Source organism: Haemaphysalis longicornis, unplaced genomic scaffold (genome assembly GCF_048455015.1).
Source record: "Haemaphysalis longicornis isolate Haplotype H1 unplaced genomic scaffold, Haemaphysalis longicornis Haplotype H1 scaffold_6, whole genome shotgun sequence".
In the NCBI taxonomy this organism is placed as follows: domain Eukaryota; kingdom Metazoa; phylum Arthropoda; class Arachnida; order Ixodida; family Ixodidae; genus Haemaphysalis; species Haemaphysalis longicornis.
Window position 1 is genome coordinate 26,269,992 of NW_027526407.1, and position 25,466 is coordinate 26,295,457.

General features: G+C 49.2%; 1 long non-coding RNA gene across 1 annotated transcript in view; it reads left to right on the top strand.

The window, feature by feature from the left end:
* The window catches only part of LOC144141444 (uncharacterized), an 87,314-nt gene extending 80,165 nt beyond the window's left edge, over positions 1 to 7,149 (top strand). Inside the window, exon 5 of the long non-coding RNA XR_013316603.1 lies at positions 6,792 to 7,149. This is a non-coding gene — a long non-coding RNA (uncharacterized LOC144141444). The remainder of the gene's footprint in view (positions 1 to 6,791) is intronic.
* Positions 7,150 to 25,466: the final 18,317 nt, after the last annotated feature.

A 25,466-nucleotide genomic window follows, 5' to 3' on the forward strand; every position in this document is an offset into this window, starting at 1 on the left:
AACGAATCAAAATACGTAGAGATGGGAAGGAAATTTCGACCAAGCATGTAATCCTCACATTCTCGACCAGTGTACTGCCCGAGTCTGTAGAGGCAGGTTACGTTAAAATCCCTGTCCGCTTGTATATTCCAAACCCCCGACGCTGCTATAAATGCCAAAGATTTGGCCATGATTCATTGAGCTGCCGAGGCAAGGCAGCATGTCCAAAGTGTAGCCTCCCCGACCACTCGTCTGACACCTGTGAAACTCCACTCCACTGTGTAAACTGCAAGGGAGAGCACGCCGCGTACTCGCGGTTGTGCCCGCAATGGAAGAAAGAAAAAGAAATAATTGCTCTTAAGTATAAGGAAAACATTACCTTTAGGGAAGCACGACAGAGACTGTTCCTGACACACACTAGCTTTGCCGATGTAGCGCGACGGGGGGGGCGGCGCTACACTCGGTTCGATTCCCCTTGGAACCCCAAGGGACACCCCAAGCCCCTTCAGTGCCGGTGGCTAAGGCCACTGCACATGCCACAAAAGAAGCGTCAAGGGCTGCCCCAGCACCCCTTGATGCCAACGCTAGGCCCCTTGCTGGCACTCCAGTGCCGGTCCCTGCTGAGAGGAAGGCTGCCGCAACCAGCCAGCCTAGCCCTGCTGAGGAGGCTTCGCAAGATGCCATGGACACGACGCCAAGCCCTCCGTTGCGCGGTACGCCGATAGGACGCGGCACGTCGCTTGACCGTTCAAAGCAAAAGCCACCTAGGGCCACGGCTCCTGGGAAGGTGTCTTGAGCCTGGGAGGGTGACAGCATGGCACTTCCTTAATCCTTGTTCAGCATAAGCTGATGGTAACTGATAATGTAGTCCAATGGAACTGCAGAGGCCTCCTGAAAAACTTGGACGATATCTATAAATTGCTGTCACAACAGCAAATAAGTATTATGTGTCTCCAGGAGACACACTTGAGGACGAACTAAACAAACTTCTTAAAGAACTACTCACTATTTAGGAAAGACAGAGATGGCTCCATGCACCCCTCTGGAGGAGTTGCGCTTATCGTGCAAAAATTAGTGCCATGCCAGTTCTTACCGCTACAGACCACTTTAGAGGCTGTAGCCATACGAGCCATTATCTTTAATAAACTGGTAACAGTATGCTCACTGTACATACCTCCAGACCACGAGCTCTCCAGTATAGAGTTTGAAACAATAGTTGATCAGCTGCCAGAGCCGTATCTGCTAGTTTGGGATTGTAATGCTCACCGCCCACTCTGGGGTTCTGCACGCACGGATGTTAGAGGACGCCTCTTTGAAAAGTTTCTGCTATCATCTTGAGCGTGCATACTTAACAAGAAAGACCCAACATATTCTAACACAACACATACCACATACTCCTGCATAGATCTCGCCATAGCCTCTCCAGTTCTTTTTCCAGCACTCCAGTGGAAGGTCATTAATAACCTGTACGAAAGTGACCACTTTCCAGTAAGCCTCAAGCTTTTAGACAATAAACAAGACAACACTCCATGCCCACAAAAGTTCAAGGAGGAGGCCGCAGACTGGAAAAATTTCAAAGAGCTCTCTGAGTGTCCTTATACACTTATAGACAACCTCGGTATTGACGAAGCTGCTGAGACTCTGACCACCCATATAATTGAAGCTGCGCTGAATTCCATCCCCCCGACTTCTTCTAGTAGGGTTACTAAGCCAAAACCTTGGTGGAATGATGATTGCAGTCAGGCCCGTAAGGAACAGAATAAGGTATGGGGTGTCTTGCGCAGGTGCCCAACGACTGAAAACTTGGTACTTTTCAAGCGGGCAAAGGCCAGTGGCAGAAGGATACGGCGTATTGCGAAAAGAGAAAGCTGGAATCGTTTTGTGTCATCAATCACATCATATACTGACACGCGGAAAGTATGGAGGAGAATCAAAGCACTCCGAGGAAGTAACACCCTTACGCACCCTTTGGTCAGCACAAGTGGAAACACTTTACAAGACCAAGCGAATGCCCTCGGCAAGCATTTTAAGTATGTATCAAGCTCAGCTCACTATTCAAATAACTTCCTGAGACACAAGAATGCAGAGGAACGGAAGATCGTACGTGACAAACGGCAGTCTGAGGTAGGGTATAATTGCCCCTTCACTATGCAGGAGCTTAAAGTTGCGCTCACTACTTGTGGTAAATCATCACCAGGTCGAGACCGAATAACATATACCATGATTAAGCACCTGCACCACGACACGCTAGAAGCGCTCTTACTGTTGTTTAACAAGATCTGGCGTGCAGAGCAGTTTCCAAAAGTGTGGAAAGAAGCTATTTTGGTGCCGATTCTAAAGGAGGGGAAAGATCCATCACTTGCAACTAGTTTTAGACCGGTCGCTTTGACCAGTTGCTTATGCAAGGTCTTCGAAAAAATGATTAACCGTCGCCTTATCGACTTTCTTGAGTACCATGGTATTATAGACAATCGCCAGGCGGGTTTTCCCTCTGGTAGATCTACAGCAGACCACCTAGTGGTTATTGAATCCTACATCAGGGACGCATTTGTTCATAAGCAGCATTGTTTATCAGTTTTCTTTGACCTCCAGAAAGCTTCCGACACAGCCTGGCGTTATGGTATTCTTTGTGATCTGCGTCACCTTGGAGTTTGTGGAAACATGCTGAACAGTTTGAAAGATTACCTTTCGGAGCGCACCTTTCAGGTTAGGGTTGGAAACGTCCTCTCGAAGATGTTCGTTCAAGAAAATGGAGTGCCGCAGGGTGGTGTGCTTAGCTGCACCCTTTTTATTGTTAAAATGAATTCCTTAGGAACTGCACTGGCTCGCTCCATATCCTACTCACTATGTGTTGATGATGTGCACATTGCCTTTGTAGCGCCACCATCATCATCTTCTTAAGCGCCACCATCATCATCAGCAGATTGGCCAGTGGGCACAGCGGAACACACTCGGCACCCGGCACACCTCGGGAACGGCACTCTCGTTCTACGCGCATCGTCGTGTCCATGGCGCAGCCAACGCAACCGCAATAAACGTGGGCTCGGCCGCTCCGCCTCATCGGCCGCCTACAATTTGGTGACCCGACAAGCGGCTTCGAAACGCTGCTTCCCCAGCCACAACGCGGACAACGGCACGCGAAGAACGTTCCCCGCTCTCCCAGACCTTCCCTTGCTGATCCCGTTTGACTCCATCTCAAACCACGCTGCATGGTTCGTCATCCTGGAGAGCCATTTATATGTAAATGACATCTGCTCCCCGGAAATCACGTACCTCGTGACACTACAGAAGCTACCTGCTGCCCTCATTGAGCAGATCCAGCTGCCGACCCCAGGACCCTGTGCGTATGACGACTTGAAGGCCACTGTCCTAAACCACTACGGTATAGGAACGCCTTTGTCCACACCACCACGCCTTCCAACGGCATCCGTGGATTACACGTCACCGGCAGGTCCACCCCCACCTGACCAACAAGCGCGAGCCCCTACTACGACTTGCGGCACTTCCGAATTGGCGTTTCACTTAGCCAACTCGACGCCACACCATGGCGCGGTCCCACACGTTGTTGCGTCTCCTGCACAAACCCACCCGTGTGTTGACTGCTTTGCCGCTAACAACTGGGAAACTTCACCACCTTCGCTGCACGGCACGGGTGAGAAGGATCTTTCAGACCCTTTGATTCCCCGCACACGCGAGACCTCTTCCCCGTCACCGGTGGAACAGCTTCCAGCAGTAAGCAGCTCGAGATCCTCGGATGTGCAACTGACACTCCAAGCTGTTCAGACTTCCCCGACAGTCCTGACACACTGGCTATGATGAAGACACCGGAGAAACAATTGCGGGACAAACGTGCCAACAAACGTCGCCGAAAGAATGTCTTGTTCCTATGCAGTCAGACGCGCCACCTCGACCGATTTCCTGCTACAGGAGCGTATTCGGTTTACGGTGTCACAGGTGCTCTGCTCTCCGACCCCGGATGAAACCAGCGCGAGTGCACTGCACGTCAGGAACCCGTCACACCGGTGGTTTGAGAGACGCTTGTCGTTGGCGCCCTCCGCTGCTCCGTCTCTCACGGCGCGTGCGCAAGTTGCCCAGAAAGCGACATATCCCCAGAGCTCACACCACAGCACAGTCAAGCCACTCCGGTCGTCATTCTGCCGCACCACGCTTCACCTTGTCGCTGTCCTTCCAGTTACGCCTGCCGTTCGCGCCACCATCAATTGCAGCAGCCGCTGCGCACCCGGCAATGCGTCCGCGGCCGCACTCCCAGCCTCGCCCACCAGAGGTTTCCCCACATCCCGGGCGCTACATCGCCGACGACCAGGACCGTGCCGTTAGTCAACCTACTGCCACTTGACCACTGACTGCCCAAGGACTCTTCCTGACTACGGACTAATTGTACATACCTGTACATAGTGCATAGTGGATTTTCCTGCATTGTTATTTACATTTCTCACTTTACCGCGCTTCACGCTAGGGGGGGAGCCCTGTAGCGCCACCGTTATCATCTTCTTAAGCGCCACCATCATCATCAGCAGATTGGCCAGTGGGCACAGCGGAACACACTCGGCACCCGGCACACCTCGGGAACGGCACTCTCGTTCTACGCGCCTCGTCGTGTCCATGGCGCAGCCAACGCAACCGCAATAAACGTGGGCTCGGCCGCTCCGCCTCATCGGCCGCCTACACCTTTAAATCATGTAATATGTCCGTTTGTGAGAGGCAAATCCAACTAGCTGCAAGCAAACTTACAAAATGGGCAAATGAGAATGGCTTCTGTTTTAACCCAGAAAAAAGCACGTGTGTGGTCTTCTCTAGGCAGCGTGGTATCCGCCCCGATCCCGTTATTACACTCAATGAAACACCCATAGCGGTAAAAAAGGAGCACAAGTTTCTTGGGGTTGTGCTTGATGACAAACTTTCATTCATTGCACACCTCAAACGCCTTAGAGTTAAATGTTTGGATACAGTCAGGATCCTGAAAGTACTCTCACACCAGTCTTGGGGTACTGACAGAAAGTGCCCATTGGCCTTATTCAATAGCCTTGTGAGGTCCCGCATCGACTTCGGGTGTCTTGTTTATCAATCTGCCACGAGAACAGCACTAAAGATGCTAGACCCTGTCTACCATCTTGGCCTTCGGCTGGCTACAGGCGCTTTCCGAACAAGCCCTGTTTTAAGCCTGTATGTGGAAGCCAATCAGTGGTCTCTTGAGACATAGCAGAAGTACACTGGGTTGAATTATGCTCTAAAAGTGACATCCTTGACCGGACACCCTAACAGCACTCTAGGTAACCAGGCAATCAAGCTTTTTGAAAAGCGACCTGCCATGGCTGAGCCATTTCTTCTGTCGGTGAGGGCACTGGCCACAGGCCTGGGAATATCCTTCACTGACGCTCAGAAAACCAGCTTTGCTGACCTTGTCCCTCCATGGGATCTGTGCCCTATCTCTTGTGATCTCTCTTTTATGAAGATTGACAAAAGAACCGCTCCAAAGGAATTAATTATGCAGCATTTTTTGCTTTTGCATGACAAGTACAGAGCATCTGAGTTCTACACAGATGCTCCCAAGTCAGCTGGTGCAGTATCATGTGCTGCACATGGTCCAAACTTTTCCACGTCAAAGACTATGCCTAAAGCCACATCTATATTCACTGATGAAACACATGGCCATGTATTGGCTCTAGAATATTTTATTCAGAACAATGTCCAAAAGTCAGTGATATTCACTGATTCTCAAAGTGCTGTGCAGGCTTTAGCGTCAGGAAAGTTACGAAAAAATCCAGTCTTTAATCAATTGCTAAAGCTACTGTGCTCAGCCCACAAACAAAAACTTGAAGTCACAGTCTGTTGGGGCCCAGGTCACTGCGGCATAGCCGGAAATAAGCAAGCAGACAGGAATGCTGTAACTGCAGCTCTTCGGAGTGACCTAGATATTCAAAGCATCCCGTACGAGGATCTTAAAGTGTACGTACGTAAGAGGCTGCGCGACCAATGGCAGGAAGATTGGAATATTCAAACAGCAAACACATTGCTTATGGTAAAACCCAAGTTAGGTAGATCGATACCTGAGAAACGGGACAGGATCACAGAGGTTACTCACTGTAGACTGCGCATAGGCCATACCCATGCTACACATGCATACCTATTGAAATGAATAGAACAGCCACGCTGCTTGAGGTGTGGAGGGTCGCTATCAGTCATTCACGTACTGGTAGAATGCAAACTACTTGAACCGCAAAGAAAGCTTCATTTTCCAGAATTGTACACACGCATGATCCCTCAACACCCGTTGCTGTTTTTATCAGACGAGCCATTTTCCTCTGTTAACCGTGTTTTTAAGTACCTCTCAGACGTAGATTTTTTAAGGTATGTGTCACATCACCCGTGAGCCGAGCCACCATCGCACGCTAGAACCCGGTAGGGCCTCTCACTGCTACCGCAAAGACGGTGGCAAGGGGTTTACGTAGAAAATTCCTGACATAGTGACAATTGTTTTTACTTGGCCCTCTACACCAATTCTTTTTTAAGAGAAACTTGAGATACCTTTTATTATATATTCTGTACTTTATATTCCCACTTGAATAATCCTCACCATAGTACTGGCGCTCAAGAAAACCTAACATAATCATCAACTTCTCCTACACTTCTATTTTCTCTCGCAAACAGTCAAGGTACTCTACCTTAAAAACATATTTGCAACTATGTTTGTACGACAATAAAAATTTTAGAACGTGCCATACAGGGCACAGAGAATGTACTCTGCCGTTTTTAGGGGATTTGTTTGATGGCCTGGTCTGTTTATTTTGCAGGTATATTTCCGGGAAAAGAATCTTGGTGGGAGCTATGGAAGAAAGCTGGAAAGCTCAAAGAATACCCTTACGGAAACTGCGTGAAGGTATTCATGCAGCTGACCGGGGCCAGTACTGACGAACCTCTCGACCATCCGAAATGCAGAAACTCAAGTGTGAACTTTCAGACATAGGTTGGAGGAACAACCAAATCATATTTTGCGAAGAACGAAAGTCGATTGGATATTTCTCAGTGTGCTGTATATGTTAATCTTTCCATAACCTTGTATGATCTGCGGGTGTAAAGGCACAGTGCTATAGCGGGTAGAACTAGTGCAAGATCTCGGTCTTTCATAAACGAATAAACAATTTTTTATCATGTGGAACTTTTACATTATGATAACTTTTCCGTTGGTTATCACCATGGCCCTCTTTATGTCCACCGCAAGCACAGCCCTGTCCCATATCCATCCCACCGTTTCCAAATGGTCCTGCCCTGTTTTACTGTTTTCCATAAAATTTTATCATTATTTCCGTCTTGCGAAGTACATTATTCTCTTGATTCTTTTGCTGCTTCTTGAAGTCACATTAAGCTACCCCAGTACTCTGACGGTTGGGAGTTCGGCGCGCTACATGCCCAGACGACATGCAGTTCGCGTAATTACTTGCTAAGTGTTTCACCCAAGAGGGTCCCCTGGTCGAAGCCGCTGGTGTCATACCACTAAGTATTGCTCATATCGTCGTTTTCATTGCACGGGGGTTTCACCTATTTTTCCTTCAAGCTGTTTAGTACGGCGCCATCTTCGTGCCACCAACTCATCATCGGCAGTACCCATTGCTTGTATACCATCCTTTGAAAGGACAGTGGTATCCCAACAGCCACTATTTTTGAGAGCTTGCCAATTACACCCCGCCTGCACTAATCCTACGCCGGATTCCTTTCGAATACCAAGAAGGCTCACAGAGAACTATTCCAAGTATCTATTAACCTCCACAAGTATTTATGTACCTACAATAAGCACAAGGCGTTGTGTCCGTCTGCTAAACATGAATTTCAGTTTCTTTATATTCTCCTAATGCCGACAGCCGACTTTTCTAATCTAGCTCCTTCTTTATTCCTGTAGAAGTTGTGACTCACCGAACATGAAAAGGTGGCCCACCAATGTCTGTTCTCCAAAATATGTTTCATTTATTCTCATCGCTTTTCCCTTCCGTTGAGCATTACTAAAAGCTCCCATAAGCACCTTTGCGGACCTTTTATGTCCCTTCGATTCTAAATTCTCTTCCCTCCGAACTGTTCTTGCTCAGCAACCGACCTCAAATTCAATCCTCCCTTTTTTATTTACGTGGTTTCCGTTACTGCTTAGTGTATTTTGTGATGTTTTTTCCAATTTTATTTGTGTTCATTGTTCCCCGCACGAGGCACCTTGAGAAATATCTGTGAGGGTATTGCCGACACCGCGGACCCCGAGCCCCCAAACATATGGTAGTTAACCGTGCCGATGTGTTTATAGGTAGAGGGTGAGAAACCACGAACGGTGGCCGTCGGAGTCGTGGTCAAGCTCCGGCGGATGGGCTCCCCCCTGCCTACTAGGCAGGGAGCTCCGGGACATCTCTCGATGTCAGGGTAACCCGAGCGAAGAAAGTACCCCCGTCGCCTGCTTTTTGCAATAGCGTATGGTATTTTCTAAACTGCCACCCCCCCCCCCCCCCCCAAAAAAAAAAAAACGTGATCCGTCCCTGAAAAGGGGCCGCGCCGAAGTATCTTTTCCTCCTTTGCCTTCTATTTCGCTCCCAAAGCCCGATAATTTCTTGCGATTTTTGATCATATAAGACAAAGCCCATTACTTCCCAGTCTGTATTTCTGATCTCCAAGTACCTTGAAAGCCTCCTCGGCAAGTCGTACAAGGCTAAGAAACTGAAAACGGGACAAGTCCTGATTGAGGTAGATAACAAACAGTAGTCCACTAACCTCCTCGCACAAACGCGCATGGTGGATCTTGACATCAAGATCACACCCCATCGCAGTCTTAATAACTGCCAGGGTGTAATACCTGAACTGGATCTAATAAATGAGACCGAACCAGATCTGCTGGAGGGCCGTTATTACCAGGGTGAGGCGGCAGTGAGGCGGATCACCATAGGTCGAAACGACCAATACCGACCAAACATATAAACTTGACATTTGACCGCTCAACAATTCCCGAGCCGGTCAATGCAGGCTTCATGAGATGTACACTCCGAACCTACATAGGCCTCCTGCGCTGGAGTTTTCGCGACATGCAGCGCCCCTAGAGGCCGACGCAGTACAAAAGCAGACGACCCTCGCCGCCCTCCATGCCTTTTCAATTACTAGGCAGAGTGAAACTTGGCTGTACTTAGTTTAATCGCTTTCTGGTGCGTTTAAATGACTGCATACTGTATAAAAATAGCCCTTAAAGTAGTTGTAGAGGCTAAACAAAATAATATCCGCTCAAACAACCCGATTTATCGGCTTTCTTTTCAGCGAGCTGTCGCGGTCGTCGCGGCTTGGGACAGTATCGCCAGGTCGGGTGGTCTAACTTCCTGACGACGAGTACCGTTCTTTCTTCTTACGTGCGGTCGACAAAGGAAAGTTCACGAGTAGCATAAACACGGAACGCTGCTCGTCCTATAGCCTGAGGTAACTGCAAAAGGTTGCTTCAGCTGGAGCATGCAAGCGAACCCAAGAATTGCGAAGCTGACTCAGCTGACACTGCTGGCCTGGCACCGCCATAAAAACTAGTGGAAATTTCGTTTCGCATTTTCGCAAAATAAATGATCCTTGCGTAACGTTTTACGCCGCACGGTTTACAAAAGGCAGGGTACATATATACTAGCGAGTAGGTGAGGCATTGCGTCAAATAAACAAATTAAGCGCTATTAAAGGACGCAAAACAACCACCAAATAGCACGCCCGCTGCCTGCAGAAATGTGTATATTCCCATAACATAAAATAACACAGCCGCATACACGGCGTGCGGCCCAGAATATTTACATGCGATCATCACTGATTCTGCTGGTTATCTTCGTGGCTAACAATCTGAACGCCGATACCCCAGTTTTGTCCTCAAATGGAGTTAGACACCGAGACAAGAACAGAAAATTGGTCGCTTCCAGTTGAATTTTCCCCCATCTTCACACTTGGCCAGATTATTAACAAATAACATTGGCGATTCGCTGATTTTTTTCGCTTTGCATCCAAAGCGCCCCTCCCCCTCCCACCCGATTTGCCATCCAGCCCTGCATCGTGTCGGCTGCATGCAACTCGGTGTTACACTTCAAAACGTTGCTGACTCTCATTCCAGCCTATTAAGTGCGAACTGGGAATATATGAAGCAAGAGCGTAATTAAGTAAAGTGAGCGCAAACAAGGAAAGCGAGCGGCCTCTCGGTTCGCACGACCACTTTGTTTTGCGGCCCATAATTTCGGAATCGCAAAACAGGTTTCACGCTTCTTACGCTTGCTGAATTTTGTCACTGAGACACGCAACAAAACGGCAAACTATTACTGCACCATGTATTCGTAATGGCGACGCAAACGAGCACTGTTTAATGAAAGTGCACGCATAGTGCGCAGGTACGCAAAAGAGCGGCGCACCGCAGCAGGGGAGCCAGCGGTCTGCCGGACTCGGTGGCTTTTTAAAGCGCGACCATCGTCGATTGCGTCAGTCTTGTTTTCTGATCGGCTGTTGCTGAAAAGTCCATCACCTAGAGTATTAGTTTAAAATAGAAGTCTCACTTCAAATTTCACTTCATACGCCCATCGATCGGTGAACCTGCGAGTGGCAGAGCGGCGTCACCGTCCCGGCAGTTTCGTCGGCGCTGTAAACATATTTAGCGCTGCAAAGCTGTTTCCCCTAATGCCAAGTTGATCGCCAGAAGAGATCGGACTCGTCGGGGATGGCCTGGTGACCATGTCGCAAAACAATTGGGAGCATAGAGCTTATTTTGCTTCTGTCAACACGGAATCCTATGGGACCCCCGCAGCTTTGTACTACCCGGAAGTACTGCCCGGAAGCCGCTTGCGCAGCGCCCCCTGGGCAGCGCAGGAGGCCTATACCGAACCCGCGCGGCTGCTTGAAGTGTCAGCGGTTCGGGTACGGCACAAACTCCTGCCGCTGTAAACTGACATGCACTAAATGTGTAGCACAAGACCACCGGACATTAAACTGCAACTCCACAACCTTCACTTGTGTAAACTGCCAGGGGTCTCATGCAGCCTTTTCCAGTGCTTGCGAAAAGTTCAAACAGGAAAAACACATAATCAACTTGAAAGTCACAGGAGGAGCAGGAGGAGGAAAAACTTTATTATGTACCAGACAGAGTTAAAGGGAGGGAGGCGCGGTTAAGCCTCTCTAGCGTGGGTGGTGTTCCTCAGTCCGGGAGTCCATTGGTCGAGGCCGCCGCGATGCGATGCGATGAGGCTTTGAGGGGGGGGGGGGGGGGAGGTAGGAGGAAAAGGCCCGAAACTGTCTGGCGAAGGGTGCCGACACCTTATCCCGTGCCCGCTGGACGAGAGCCCGCTGAGACTCCCGGTCCAAACAGCCGGACAGGGCCGACTCCCAGCCCTCCCTCATTGGCTTCACTTTGTCTTTTAACCCCAAATTATATAGGCAGGCCCATACCATATGATACGTATCTGCCCACTGGCCGCCAAAGTTACGCGAACCCGAGAAGGACGGGTTGATGTGTTTGAGCATTGAGGGGCTGTAGAATGAGCCCGTCTGCAGCCGGCGAAGATGGCACTCCTCAGTTCTATCCGGGCCCTTGGCGGGCACCGGGAACGCCTGCCTACCGATGCGCAGGTATGTTGCGACCTCAGAGAATGTGGTTAGCGGGTAAGGTACGAGCGTACGGTCAGAGCCTGGGAAGTCAGAGGAACTCCGGGGGAGATACGCTCGGCGTCTGTGTGCGCAGCCTCGTTCCCCTCCACTCCCTGGTGGCCAGGTACCCATACAAGTTGTTTTATGGTGTTGGATATTTCTGGATTAACATTTCTGAGAATTTTTCTAGCTAGGAGTGCTACCCGACCCCTGATGAAATTTCGGCAAGCTTGTTGTGAGTCAGACATTATGTGCGTTGCGTCAGAGTGAGTGGCGGCCAGTGCTATAGCCGTCTCTTCAGCAAACTCAATTTTACTCGTTTTCACCGATAGTCCATCCACCTGTGTTCCCTCGTGCAGGACCGCAACCGTACAGATGCCCTCCGGTGTGGGTCCCGCTGCGTCTACATAATACTCGCATTTACGGGTGCCATATTGTTTTGCTATGGCTGTGGCCCGGGCTTGCCTTCTTCCTAAGTTTTGGTCAGGATGCATAATACGGGGCAGAGGTTTAACGATTAGCTTGCGGCGCCAAGCGGGAGGGATGTCCGCTCTGTCTTCAGTGGTAGGGGGTAGAGCGATGCGGAGGTCCTCAAGGACCTGCCTGTCAGTAGTTGTCATCGACAGTCGCATGATTAGGCTCGTGTACTGAGCCTCTGAGCTCAGTGATGGTATTGTGCATCCCGAGCTGTGTTAAACGTTCGGTGGACGTTTTAGAAGGTAGTCCAAGGGCTCTCTTAACAACTGTCCTGATCATAATGTCAAGTTTCTTAAGATCGCATGGTCGTACCTTGAGATAGGGCACTGCATATGCTATGCTGCTGATGACGAAGGCATGTACTAGGCGGAGCGTCTCGCATTCCTGGAGACCGCCGTGTATGCCTGATGCTCGACCGATGGTGCGGCTGATTTGCTCACACGTGGATTTAAGTTTGTTAAGGGCAACTGAGTTATTGCCTTTGTTATTAATTCGCAGGCCCAGCACGCGGATGGTCTCCACTTCGGATATCTGAGTGCCACCCAAAGTAATGTGAATTTTACGTACTTCTACTTTGTCCAGGGTGATGTGGAGCAGCTCGGATTTCGCCGGCGCACACTTGAGGCCGCATTCCTCTGCGTACTTGTGCACTAAAGTAGCCGCTAACTGGAGGGTTTCCTCAATTTCTCCGACGCTTCCGCTTGCCGTCCACAAAGTAATATCGTCCGCGTATATAGCGTGGCTGACCTCGTCCACCATGTTGAGTCTCTCAGGAAGTTTCACCATGGCCACGTTGAACAGAAGGGCGGAACGCGCCACCCCTTGAGGTGTTCCACGAGTTCCAATCTGTACGCGTTCATAAATTGTGTCATTTATTTTATTTACGCCTTCCTTCCCTGAAGAAAATCCTGAATATAACGAAAGGTTTGTGCCCGAAATTCGTGGAATTTAGGTTGGTAAGAACTTTGCCGTGCTTTACGTTGTCGAATGCACCTTTCAAGTCTAGTGTTAGGATGGCCCTCTCCCCATGTTCTCCGTGAGGGGGGTCGATCACTTCCCGTTTAAGCTGGAGGAGAACGTCTTGGGTTGACAGGTGTTCACGAAAACCAAACATGGTTGGGGAAAAAAGACCCTGTTCTTCGATGTAAGCTGAGAGACGCGTGCAGACCATCTTTTCCGTGAGTTTTCGAACAGACGAAGTTGGAGAAATAGGCCGTAAGTTATCCGTGTTTATCTCTTTACCAGGTTTGGGAATGAAGTGTACGATTGATGTTTTCTACTCGTCCGGAATTGGGGCGCCATCCCAGATTGCGTTGATGAAGTCTGTAAGCTCCTGAATAGATTTTTTGGTGAGGTTTGCTAGCAGAGCGACCGTGATGCGGTCTCCGCCCGGGGCCGAACCCTCCTCAAGTTCGCAAGCGCTGCCTTTGTTTTCTCAAAAGTGTAAGAAGCATCGAGAACCTCATTAACCGTGCCTTCGTAAATTATAGAGGCCTAGTCTTGATCGATGCAGTGCAAAAATACTTTTTTCTAGCGTCTGTGCTAGTTCTTGGTTAGTACCTTAAAAGGAACGAAAGGCGCGCTTGAGGTTTCATGCACTTTCACACCGTGTGCGGCTCGGCTCCATAAGACATCGTAATATGCACCAGGTTTTCCTCAAGCTGGGAGCTCTACTGAGTGAGTTGCACTTAGCGATCCAATTATTTCGAGCAAGCAACATGGCGTGTTCTTCGGCTTGCTGTGTGAGTCGTGCTATCCTTAGCTTAAGTTTCCTGTTAAGCTTTTGGCGGCTCCAGCGTTTTGTGAGGGACCGACGGGCTTCCCAAATATGCATGAGATGTGTGTCGATGGCCGGTGTTTCCTCAGTCGTCTGTAAAGCGGTGGTATGTTGATCTCTACTTTCTATAAGAGCAGCAGCCCACGCATGGTAGCCCGTTGCCTGATCAAGCACCGGAACATCTGAGTCCCTAAATTTGGTCCAGTCCGTAAGTTTCTCCTGCCTTTTCGTGTGCCTCAATTTTTGCGTCTCTACCGTTACCATGAGGATGCGGTGATCGTAACCTAAGGTTCCTTCCGTGTTGATCCATGCATAATGTTTTGCATTGCGAGCTAGGGAGAGATCAGGACACGTGCCCCTAGCCACACTGTTGCCTGTGCGGGTCGGATAAAAAGGGTCTGTAAGGAGGGCAAAGCCCGTGCCTGCGATGTTTGCCGCTAATTTTCGCCCCTTGATGTCTTTATGATACCCCCATTGATATCTGTAAGCATTGAAATCTTCTACAACAACAAGTGGTCACCTTCCTGCAATTCGGATGGCTTTGTGGAAGATTTCTGCAAAAGTATCTTTCCGGTTTCTTGGGCGGCTATAAATGTTTAGCGCGTAGACGCCGCTTTGGAGCCGGCTGGTGGGTAAGATTTGAACGAACGTGTGTTCAACATCCCGGTCTAAGGCGAGGTCAATAGTGGATGCCGTGAATTGTTTGTGCACAAGGATGCAGGTGGATAGATCTAACTGGTGTGTACTGTACGACCTGAATTTTACTGATATTCCAACGTCTTGCATCGCAATAACGTCTGGCATCGTCTCAAGCATTTCCAAATATTGATACAGAGCATTCTGCTTTTTTGTTAAAACCCCTACAATTCCATTGTAAAATTTGGATGCATCCCGCGTTTTTTGAGTTTCGCCATAAGCTTAATTATTTGTCTTCGGGTTTCGATGTCCGCTGACGAACTGTGTCTGGGCCCGGGCGTTCGCCACTCTCCCCGAGTCGCCGATTAATTTTGACCTTCCAAGCATTGAGCCACGTGTCTATGGGTTCCATTAAAATTCCCTGATATTTTGGAAGGTGGCAAGAAGGACGTTCTGAATGATGATCTGAATGTGTGATTCAAGGTCGGTTTTAATGTCTTCTGCTTTTTGAAGCAGGGCAAGTTCAAACTGTGTGTTTTCTTCTCGAATAGAGCCCCTGACACCCTGGTTCTCCAGAGGTGTGTTCTCTACCTGCTGCCTGTCTTCTAGATCTTGTGTAGGGATCATAGGTTCCTCACTGCCAGCATCCCCGTCCTATGTAGGGGATGGTGTAGCTAGGCTACGCTCAGCTTTGATGGTGCGAATTTCTGGGCGAAACTTTTCCAGCTCACGCTAATGAATATTTTCGTTCTTAAGTGTCTGTATTGCTAACGAAGCAGGGGGTGGCGGAACTAGCGACCCGTGCCCAACCGCTCATTTTTGTGTGATCCGCTGCTGGCCGGTTCGTTGCTGTTTTGGCGTGGCTTCGGCCCTGGCTCTCTGGATCTTCTTCATCTCCCATTTTCGTCGATGCTGTAGCTGTCGTTCCGCGCCTGAGGGCCGGTGATTCCCAACACCTCTCGGGTAGGTACTTTTGCTGGTGCCGCTGTTGCGCACTGTCCCTGGTCTGCGATGTCTGGTCTTTCCCTTTGGGGAAGTACACCGACGCAGCTAGCGGGGGGCGGAGCGGCGTCTGGTTTCGGCAGAGACTCTCTACCTTGAGCCGGACTTTGTCCAGCCGCCCCCCCCCCTTTGGGTCACCTCAGTCAGACCGACCCGTCACCACACCGCTTGCTGAGACATCAGCGGCTGTGGTGCCAACCGTCTCCGTCGGGACCGATGCCGCTCCCGCCCCTGTCTTCCCGTCCTCCAGCACGTTGGAGGGTGCCGAGAGGATGGACACCGGGGCCCCGCATCGGCTCCCACCGCCACCGCACCACCCGTGCCACCTCTGGTGCCCCCGACGCCCTCCCCCGATGCCCTCGGCGGTAACGGCTCGAACGAAAGGCCCCCCGAAAGGGGGCCAAGTCCTGGGGGCCCGGTCCATCGGGCACCCCTCTGACATCTGACGAGGAGATGGATGTCCGGCCCTTCCTTCCTGCAACGCAGCGCAAGGAGCGAGGAGCGGCCTCCGACATCCAAGCCAACAGAAAGGCCCAAAATCCCCTCCCGAGAGTACAAACCCCGAAAGACAACATATGAACACACACACACACACACACACACTGTGTGAATTGTGACCTTTCGCTTTCTCGTCCCCCTTCCCATCCTCACTTCCCCGCAGGGCCTTATGGCCTCTCGTCCTTAATAAAGTGTTTCACTCACTCACACACACACACACACCAGTCATTCTTAAATGTAAATAATGGAAACAGAAAACATGATCCAATGGAACTGCAGAGGCCTCTTTAAAAATCTTGACGATGTGTATCAAATTCCGCATGCCAGTCAGCCAAGTATGATGTGTCTCCAAGAAACTCACCGCAATTGCAAGCAAACAAATTTCTTAAACGGGTACATAGTATTCAGAAAGGACCGGGTTGGCTGCACACACTCTTCGGGCGGTGTGGCCATTGTCTCCCGAAAATAATTAGCATATGCTACCTCTCTCTTTAAAGGAGCACTGACACCAATTTTCGGCGTTAATATTATTGCACAATTCGCTTCCTTCACTCAACAGAATACCCTGGCTGAAATGTGAGCAGCCTGCGACGCAAAGAACATAGTTCAATTGGATCCCATTTTTCGCGCCGACGGAGCAGCGCGCGGAGCGGCACTCAGCACATGGACATCAGCGTGACATCACCCCGTGAAGCCAAAAGAAGTGACGCAACAGCGCTCATCAAAAACTCGGGACGTAACTTCACGCGCGCGGCCCCACGAGCGGCGAGCGGGCGCAACACCGTCTCCAGCGGGCGCCAGTGACGTCCGCACAAAGCGGTGAGGTCAGGCCGGGATTCTGTCATATGCGCCGTTCCGGATGAAAGCGCGGGAATTTGAAAAAAACGATTTGCAGGCCATTCAATGTAATTAACTATCGCGGGTATAAAAGCAATAAAAGTGTAACATAAAATTTTCGTGGCAGTGCTCCTTAAAACACTGTCCTTAAGGCTGTAGCAATCCGTACGATAATATTTAATAGGTTGATAAGGGTATGCTCCATTTACATCTCTCCTGATTTTGCACTTCTGAGTTCTGATTTCGAGGCACTGGTTGACCAGCTACCCGAACCATACATCCTCACAGGCGACCTTAATGCGCACAACTCTCTTTGGGGCTCCTCCAGAACGGATGCCCGAGGTCGCCTGATAGAAAAGTTTCTTACATTCTCTGCAGCATGCCTTTTTAACAAAAAACGGCCTACATACCATAACTTAGGACACAATACATACTCACATCTCGACCAATACGGTAGTGAACACTTCCCCACCTCACTAACGTGTCTATAGGTAATCGCCCAGGCAGTCCATCTTCCCACAACAGGTTTCATAAATGAAAAGCAAACTGGAGTACATTCACAGAAACGTCTAAACTACGCCACACATCCAGAAACCGCCTACACGTGGAGGAAGCATCCCAACTCATTACGGCGCACATCCTCGACGCCGCCGAAAAGTACAATCCCCACTCCTGCGGTGCCCCGCACAAGCAGAGTACGCCGTGGTAGAATGAGGACTGAAGGCGGGCGCGAGAGTCCTAGAGGAAGGCGTGGGGTATCCTCCGTCGGTTCCCCACATCCAATAACCTTGTATCATTTAAAAGGGCGGAAGTACTTGGTAAGCGTGTGCAGCGTGAGGCAAAACGAGAGAGTTGGCGTACCTTCCTTACATCCATGAACTCAAACACAGGCACACACAATGTATGGACAAGAATGCCATGCGCGAACTGCGATAGGGTGTACATAGGAGAATCTGGAAATTTTGAAAGACGGTTAAAGGAGCATTGCAATGACGTAAAAAAAGAAAAGCGTCCCCTAATGCCCTCGCGGAACATGCACAATCGTCTAACCATGAGATAGACTGGGGCAAGGCACGTGTTGTCGCAACCGAGAAGGACTTCGCCTCTAGGCTATATCTTCAATCTTTAATGATACAGACAAACAAAAACACTCTGAACCGCGCTGACGGCAATCTTCCCCCCGCCTACTCAAGGTGTTTAGGTCATGTGCTTCAGCCTACTTAAACTCTTAGCTTTCTTTCTCTGCTTTTAGTGTGAACAAGGCTTCCCGTTCTGGGGGCCGAAACGTCATTGTTTTATTTTCTCTTGTGGTCGGCGTCTTGTTTATTATGTATTTTAATGTCATTCCCGACCAGACGGGCGTCCGTCGAAGCCTCGATTTCAGCTTCAGGTACAGGTGTACTAATGGAGACGAAATACATGCTTCTCAACTGAGCCCGTATGCAGCCTTTGCCTCAAAGGGCGTCTCCTAACCATTCCGACAGCGTCAAAAGACGCAAGAAAGGCGCCAAGAGGCACTATTTGCGTCGCCGTTATCAGGAAAATCTTTTGCTGATCAGGGGGGTATTCTCAAGCATTCTTTAGCACAACTTTTCACTTGAAGGTGTAACATTAGCCTCGAAAGGGTGTAAACCTTGACTTCCTGAAGGGTGTACGTGCTGATTCTCCTTTGCAGGCCTATATTATCTACCCCCTTTGAGTAAAAAGTTTCGTTAAAGAACTCTTGAAAAAAAACCATTATCAGCAAAACTTTTTCCCGATAATGGCGACGCAAGTCGTTCCTCTTACCGCCTTTTGGTGCCTTCAGAATAATTAGACAACGCCTGTTCGGCCAAGGATTTTCGGAACGCTTAGAATGTGCGCCCCTTCACATCCATAAAGCTGTTTTTAGCCACGCATTACTGAGTTTCGCGTACTTAATAAATGGAGACAGTATGTCATTTGGAAATCCGCGGACCTTTAAGCAAATGGCCTTTTTTTCATCATGGTGCTGAATACTTCGGCTCGAAGGATGAGGTAACTTTGATGTTATTGGGGAAATCTTTGGCTGATAAAGGCGGTCTTTTCAAGCATTCTTCAGTAAAACTTTTCTCTGGAAGTAGGGGTGTCCCCCGTCTAGGGTTTTCCCGGGAAAAGGGTGTCAGTCCCTACACACCTGGGAGGAAGGAACTGAGAAACAATTTGTTTATGGGAGAGGTTGGCCTTGTGGAGTCAGAATTTACTCCCTTGCGTGCCGCGTAGCGTTAGAACTTTTGATGGAACCGTTCACACGTGTGCAAGTTTTCTCTCCGACGTTATTTTTCGCATGATCTTGTTCGTTCGTATCCACAGATCTTTGTGAGTTAGGGTATGTTCTAATACATAGTTTTTCATCTAAATTCCCTTTTATATTCATATTTTGAAATTTTTCTACTGTGCATGCACGGCACTGTGCTCAAGCTGGGGTAGCCAGCAAGCCCAGGCGCCTTGTTAGAGGCAGCAAATGTTGTTTAGGAAACTCTTATTTTCACAATTGAAGAAAGGAGTATGAGCGACACGGAGAGTTGCTCCAATGTCATGTTTTGGTGACGTGAAGGATTGCAAGCTTGTACAGAACACGGGCAGGCTTGGACGCACTTTGGGTTTGGAACTTCAAAGAGATGTCCTGACTAGTTGGGCAAGGTCCCGTGCGCTGAACCTAAGCAAATGTAACACGTAAAAAAAGAGAAGGAAACGCCAAAGTTACACAGGCAGCAGTCAGGAACAGAAGCAGTTGCGGATTAGAGACCTGGTCTATCACAGTTCCACAGTAGGGAGGGAGGAGGCCGATAGGCATCCTTAGGTCCAGCTAACATCAAATTAGTTTTACAGACTTTCAGTCCTCCTTCCACGATTAAGACTTAAATATGAACAAGGACCCTGGGACACGTTTTTTTTTTTTTTTTTGAAGTTACGCTCTGTTACCTCTTCTTGCGCTGCTGTCTCCTTTTCCGGTGATCTCGCGTTTCCTCTCTCAAAGCCCTCACCCAACCCTCCTACTGCACTGCTGTTTCCCTTTTACGGCGTGCAAGCCCCGGCTCGCGCCCACTTATCCCTTGGAGGAGAAGGATAAACTTTATTGGCAGCACCGTAATGTGGTGTCCTCAGTCCAGGACTGCATTGGAGACCCCTGCCACCACGGCCCTTCCCACCAGATTAAGCTGGAAATCGATCACCGGCCGCGGCCGAAAAAGAGACAGTACAGCTTGTTACAGCTATCTTCACTTCATGCCTCGCGTACTCCCTTCCTTACTTATAGCTTACAGAAGCGGAATTCGACACATCGGAAGCTTTACAGCGCAGGGTATACAGAGCAGCACTTCACCTTCCAGACAACACCTCTACAATCCGCCTCTCCTTAACTGTCGGAGGCGTTGAGAGCTCCTCGAAGCCCACCGTCTTTGCAAACTTGCTCGTATATCCACAACCCCCACAGGTTTGTTCCTCCTGCACCAACTGAGCCTCACTGCTCCATCACCCCACCCCCCCAACCCACTTTTTACTCTACCCACCACGAAAATATCGAAATCCCGCCCACCTCCCCTGTCGCATGCATCCTGCGGCCTGACGAAGCGACCGTGCTTTGGCACACACCTATTCCTCTATTTCCTGATTCCATTTACGTAGTAGCCGCAGAATATAGACGCCGACCAGCTTTCGCTGCCACTATTATTAGAGGAGAGAGACCGACCCACCACCGGCAGCAACCACCCGCACAGCCGACCCCCACAGGGCTGGGGAAGCGGCAAAAGCGCTGGCCATAACACACCAACCGCTCCCATCTCACATATACTCCCATTCTAAAACGGCCGTACGAAATTTCGCGCCGGGACACATATACTTCCCTGCTCGCCGAATTCTCCTATACCGCCCTGCTCGCAACAAAGTCATAATCCTGCGCTGGACCCCCCAACACGTGGCTTTGGTGGTGCAAAAACGGCTGACCTGGCTGATCGAGCTGACTCATTTACCGAGCCCCGGAAGTAGACGTCTCGCAGCACGGCGCGCGAAACGCCCGCGATCCCGTGCTTCCTAAACCAGTGCCTGCATACAAAGCCGCGTCCGAGTTTATAGAATGGCATTTTATACTCTTAAAGCTGAAATTATGGACACCGGTTACGGTTTTACAGCCAAAGCTGTCTCCAAGTTCATCAGCTTGTCACAAAAACTGGGCGGCATGGAGCTGTAGTGAACATCATTGTACTCCCTGATGATAATGATAATTAAAGCTGAAATTATGGACACCGGTTGCAGTTTTACAGCCAAAGCTGTCTCCACGTTCATCAGCTTGTCACAAAAACTGGGCGGCATGGAGCTGTAGTGAACATCATTGTACTCCCTGATGATAATGATAATTATTGTATGACGGAACCTTGAAGCGCTAAGACACAGGGACAAGCGAGTGGGACACACAAGGCGCTGCTTCCAACAGTTTTATTAGCAGACGAAAAGACATATATACACACAAGACCACTGGCCCACGTCATAATACAATCTTACACGTCACACTCCATTCAAAAAATCACGCTCTTTCTTCGATGACGCGACAGACGCAGTACTAACACAGTCGTGGTCCGCTTTCGCTATCATGTCAGCTTCTATTATCTCTCACGTAAGCTGATTCTTATGCTTGGCAACAACTGCGCACTTGTCGAACAGGGGCGTGTAAGCAGCATGGTTGCACGCCCCTGTTCGACAAGTGCGCAGTTGTGGGAGACTCTGGGACCCGTGGGAGACTCTGGGACGATGCGGACGTGATTGAACTCTCTGGCTCATGATATCATGACTGCTTGTGTCATCACTCGTTTATTATAACTTCGTTTGCGTATATTGCATGGCGAAGACGTACCCAGTCGACGTTAACTACACAGGACCCGGATATCCAGCTTAAGTTGGTGGCGCGAGCACGGACGGCCAGCAGAAGTCAAGGCATCCCGGACTACGCCTTCCACGGGACGAGGCCCACAGATCAGCCTCTGCTAGAGAAATAAAAATATTTTATTCTCTCTCTCTTCTCTGGCATACCTGCCAGCTTTCCAGCCCCTACAGGTGGCGCTGCGGAAAACAGCAATGGCGGACGAGACGGTGATCGGGCCCCCGTAGCAACGTGCGTGCCAGCATCAGTGGCGGCCTGAATCCCATAGTTCTGCTTGCAACAACTACTTTCTTGAAATATAAACGCAAGTGTACGTTGCGGACTGCGAGACAACATTCGATTCATTTGAGGGTGTAAAAAGCGCTGCGTGCCAGGCAATCGCTGTGCATGGCTTAGGCCTCACTGCAGTGGTTTGAAAACAACCTCGCCTCATAGGGCAACACCCTGCTACAGAATGTGCAGCGCTAAGTTTTGGGACATTATTGCAGTGTACGTCAACTCAGTGTACGCCTTACATTAGGCGTGTTCATTTTTTCCCCGTCTGCATAGTGTGCATACTAAGCGAAAGCTCATGCACACCATCCGCGGGCGATATTTGCGTATTGCGGTGTTTTGCTTGGGTACAGGAAAACCTAGGTATGATTTTGGGCAGTAAAACCGCAAAGACGAGGCTCTCATTACGTCGTATCAAGTGGTATACAAACGAACGTGTTAGCATTAGATGAAAAAAAATTACAAGCCTACGTATTTACGCGTGCATGTAGCATACACTGGCGTATGATATTGAAGTGTACATGAAAATATAGGTAGTACTTTACAGGTGCACTTTTGGCTTGTGACAATTGATTTAGGAGAAATCTCCTGGCTGAAATTACGTTATGTTGATTTGAATGCGGGTAAGATTTTTAAGTGCGTGAATGCATATTACCAAAACAAAAACGGGGGCTACCAAATGCATGCAAGAGCTCGCATTTAAACTGCCAGACCCAAAATTATTGCTAAAACATCTCTCTTGAACATAACTGCTTATTTATTCTCTCATTAATCAATAAACACATCCCACATCTGCTTCTCGCCTTCGCGTGCAGAAAGTCTTGATTTGTTTCTTTATTGAAAATAAAAGCAAGCGGACTGGACAGCCTCTGATGCTTATATGTTTCACATATGTTATATGTCTGCTGCTTATATGTTTGCTTATATGTTTGAAAGCAGTGGAATTGAGCCAATTAACAACACATAAGTGAAGACAGGGTGACATTATGCGGCAGCGAATGTAACCAAGAAAGACGGTCACAAGGTTATACAAAAAGCCTACAAGATCGGCGCCCTCACAGCAAAGAACTATTAAATGCAGCAGCCGTAATTTAGTAAAGGATAATTTAAGCACCACATACACACGGGCGGGTCCAAAGACTCGTTTTTCTCCTCAGCAGACACCGATGAGGCCCAAAACTCTTTCATTTACCCGCAGCTTCTATAGCTTCAAAAAAGTTGAGACAATATGAACGCTCGTTCAGCCCATATTTTCCAATTATTTATGCTGTAATTTTGATTAATATCCTTGCGATTACTGTTTTCAGGCCGCACAGATGCCGCCGGCCGCCTCCGCCGGCGCGACAGGTCCGCCGATCACCGTCTCCCGGCTTCGGACAAATTCCGCGCGGCGTCACTAGTGTCGCCGGAAAGAGCGAATCGGGCTGTCCCTATCCGCACGCCTCGCGCGGATTATTTTTAAAACTGTCCGCACGCCTCGCGCGGATAACTTTTAAAACTGTCCGCACGCCTCGCGCGGATAACTTTTAAAATTGTCCGCACGCCTCGAGCCCGAATGGGCGAATGCAGCCAATGCAGTGCCGTGTGCCGAGTTTCTTTTTCCGGTTGTTATTATGGACGCCCCAGTTTCTTCCGCACTCAACTTGGATGCTATCCGCGTGTTACGTTGTCGTGGCTGGTTACTTTAATGTTCGCTAGTACGATGATTTTCTTACTTAAACCAAGTGCAGCGTCGGTCTGCTAACGCTTGGCTTCGCGTTGTGTGCTGTCCTAAGCCAGCCAGCTCACGGGTGAAGCCGGCGTGCTAAGCCCTCGTCGGAGAAACGGCGACCACGACGACACCGACCCATCTCCTGAAGAATCGAGGACGAAGTTTGCCATCGCTAGTTCTGCACTTCCTATCCTACAAGCCACGTTGCAACAATGTGCCAGAGGTCACCACACGAACAAATGCCGTGCTGTGATATGGCGAATACTGTGAGGTGAAGATGATTGTGTGCATCGGGGTGTAGTGCTCGATGTACTGCCACATTCGTCTTGTGATTGCGGTGACGGCGTAAACTTTGTAAATGAGAGCAAAAAAGAGCGAAGTTCCTCCAGTTGCTAGTGGCCTTGGTGCTCTAGCCTCATTTTCACAGCGAGCCTTCTCTGACCGTAACACCTTCCCTCGTGGTGGTGTACAGCCATTGCTACTATTTCTCAGGCCCACTTTGTGTTGCACACAGAAGTAGCCATTCCGCTGAGAGGAGGGGGAATCACCCCCGCAACCTCACCCACCCAGACGTCGTCACCTGTACTCTTAGACGTATGTTGTGCTGTCAATGCTGTAAGCATTGTACGACCCAAGATAACGTGTATGCTAGTTCAATCAACACAGTGAAGCACCTGAAGTAGCTTGGTGATGCTTTGAGTTTGTCAGCGTATCCATGGTCGCTGTTCAAGATCTCTATACCATAGAGTTTCATAAGTTATTCGTAAGAAACCCTATGCTCTATACAGGTATTAGCAAGAGCACAGCCTGAATGTTTGTAACCACTTTGCCGACCACATTTTCCCTTCGCCTTATGTGATGCTTGCCAAGTTACCGCCGTCAGGTGCTGTTGTTTTCTTCAGCTCAAAAATCTCTGCCCTCTAATGTCCTGCTGCCTGCCTTGCGCTGTTTCCAGGAGGAGGAAGCTCCTCTCACACAAATGCAGTCTTGACCGGCCGACCTATTGCTGAGGATGGTGCTGATCATCCACTGTGGGACCAAGGTCATTCTTGGCAGTGTGTGCAATGAAGGTAGTCTATTGGTTGTTGACCTGTGTGAGAGACTGCTGATAGCACTGCATCGTTCCCGCTATTACTCTTCACTGTCCTTTCCTTTACTGCCTTTCCCAGCCTTTCGCTCACTTTCTTCTCAATCCCATTTAGGTCTCCCGTTTTTACTCTAAAAGGCAACCTGTAAAGGAAGAAAAAAATGTGTAGGGGGAGTAGAAAAAACTTGCAAGCCAAAAAGTGCTCAACAGAAGTCGTTATGCAACAACGGTAGGGGTTTTCAATTATCAGTCCTGGACTCTCTACGAACTCCCCGAGAGGGAATCTGGCATTTCTTGCTCACATGTATTCCTGTGGTGTGGAGAATCTTGTGACTACCCGTGGACAATGGGTGAAATGTCACTGTAAAGACCCAGTATATGGTTCAGGAATTAAGTCAACTTAATGCATATAGATGAGACTAAATCTTTGTCACTTGAAAAATCTTGCATATTTTTCACATTTGGCCTCATGTTAGCTCCTTCTGCACAGGCAGGCTTAGTGAAACTATGTATGAACTTGCTGCACATTGGCTCCAGGGTACCATTTTCGGTCGAATAGCCTGCTGAAAAATACCGAACACTTTCAAATATCAACTTCAGGTTAGTTGTAGTGCAGTGGGAAAGTTTGTCGTGCACTCAGAAGCCATAATGTTTTTCATGG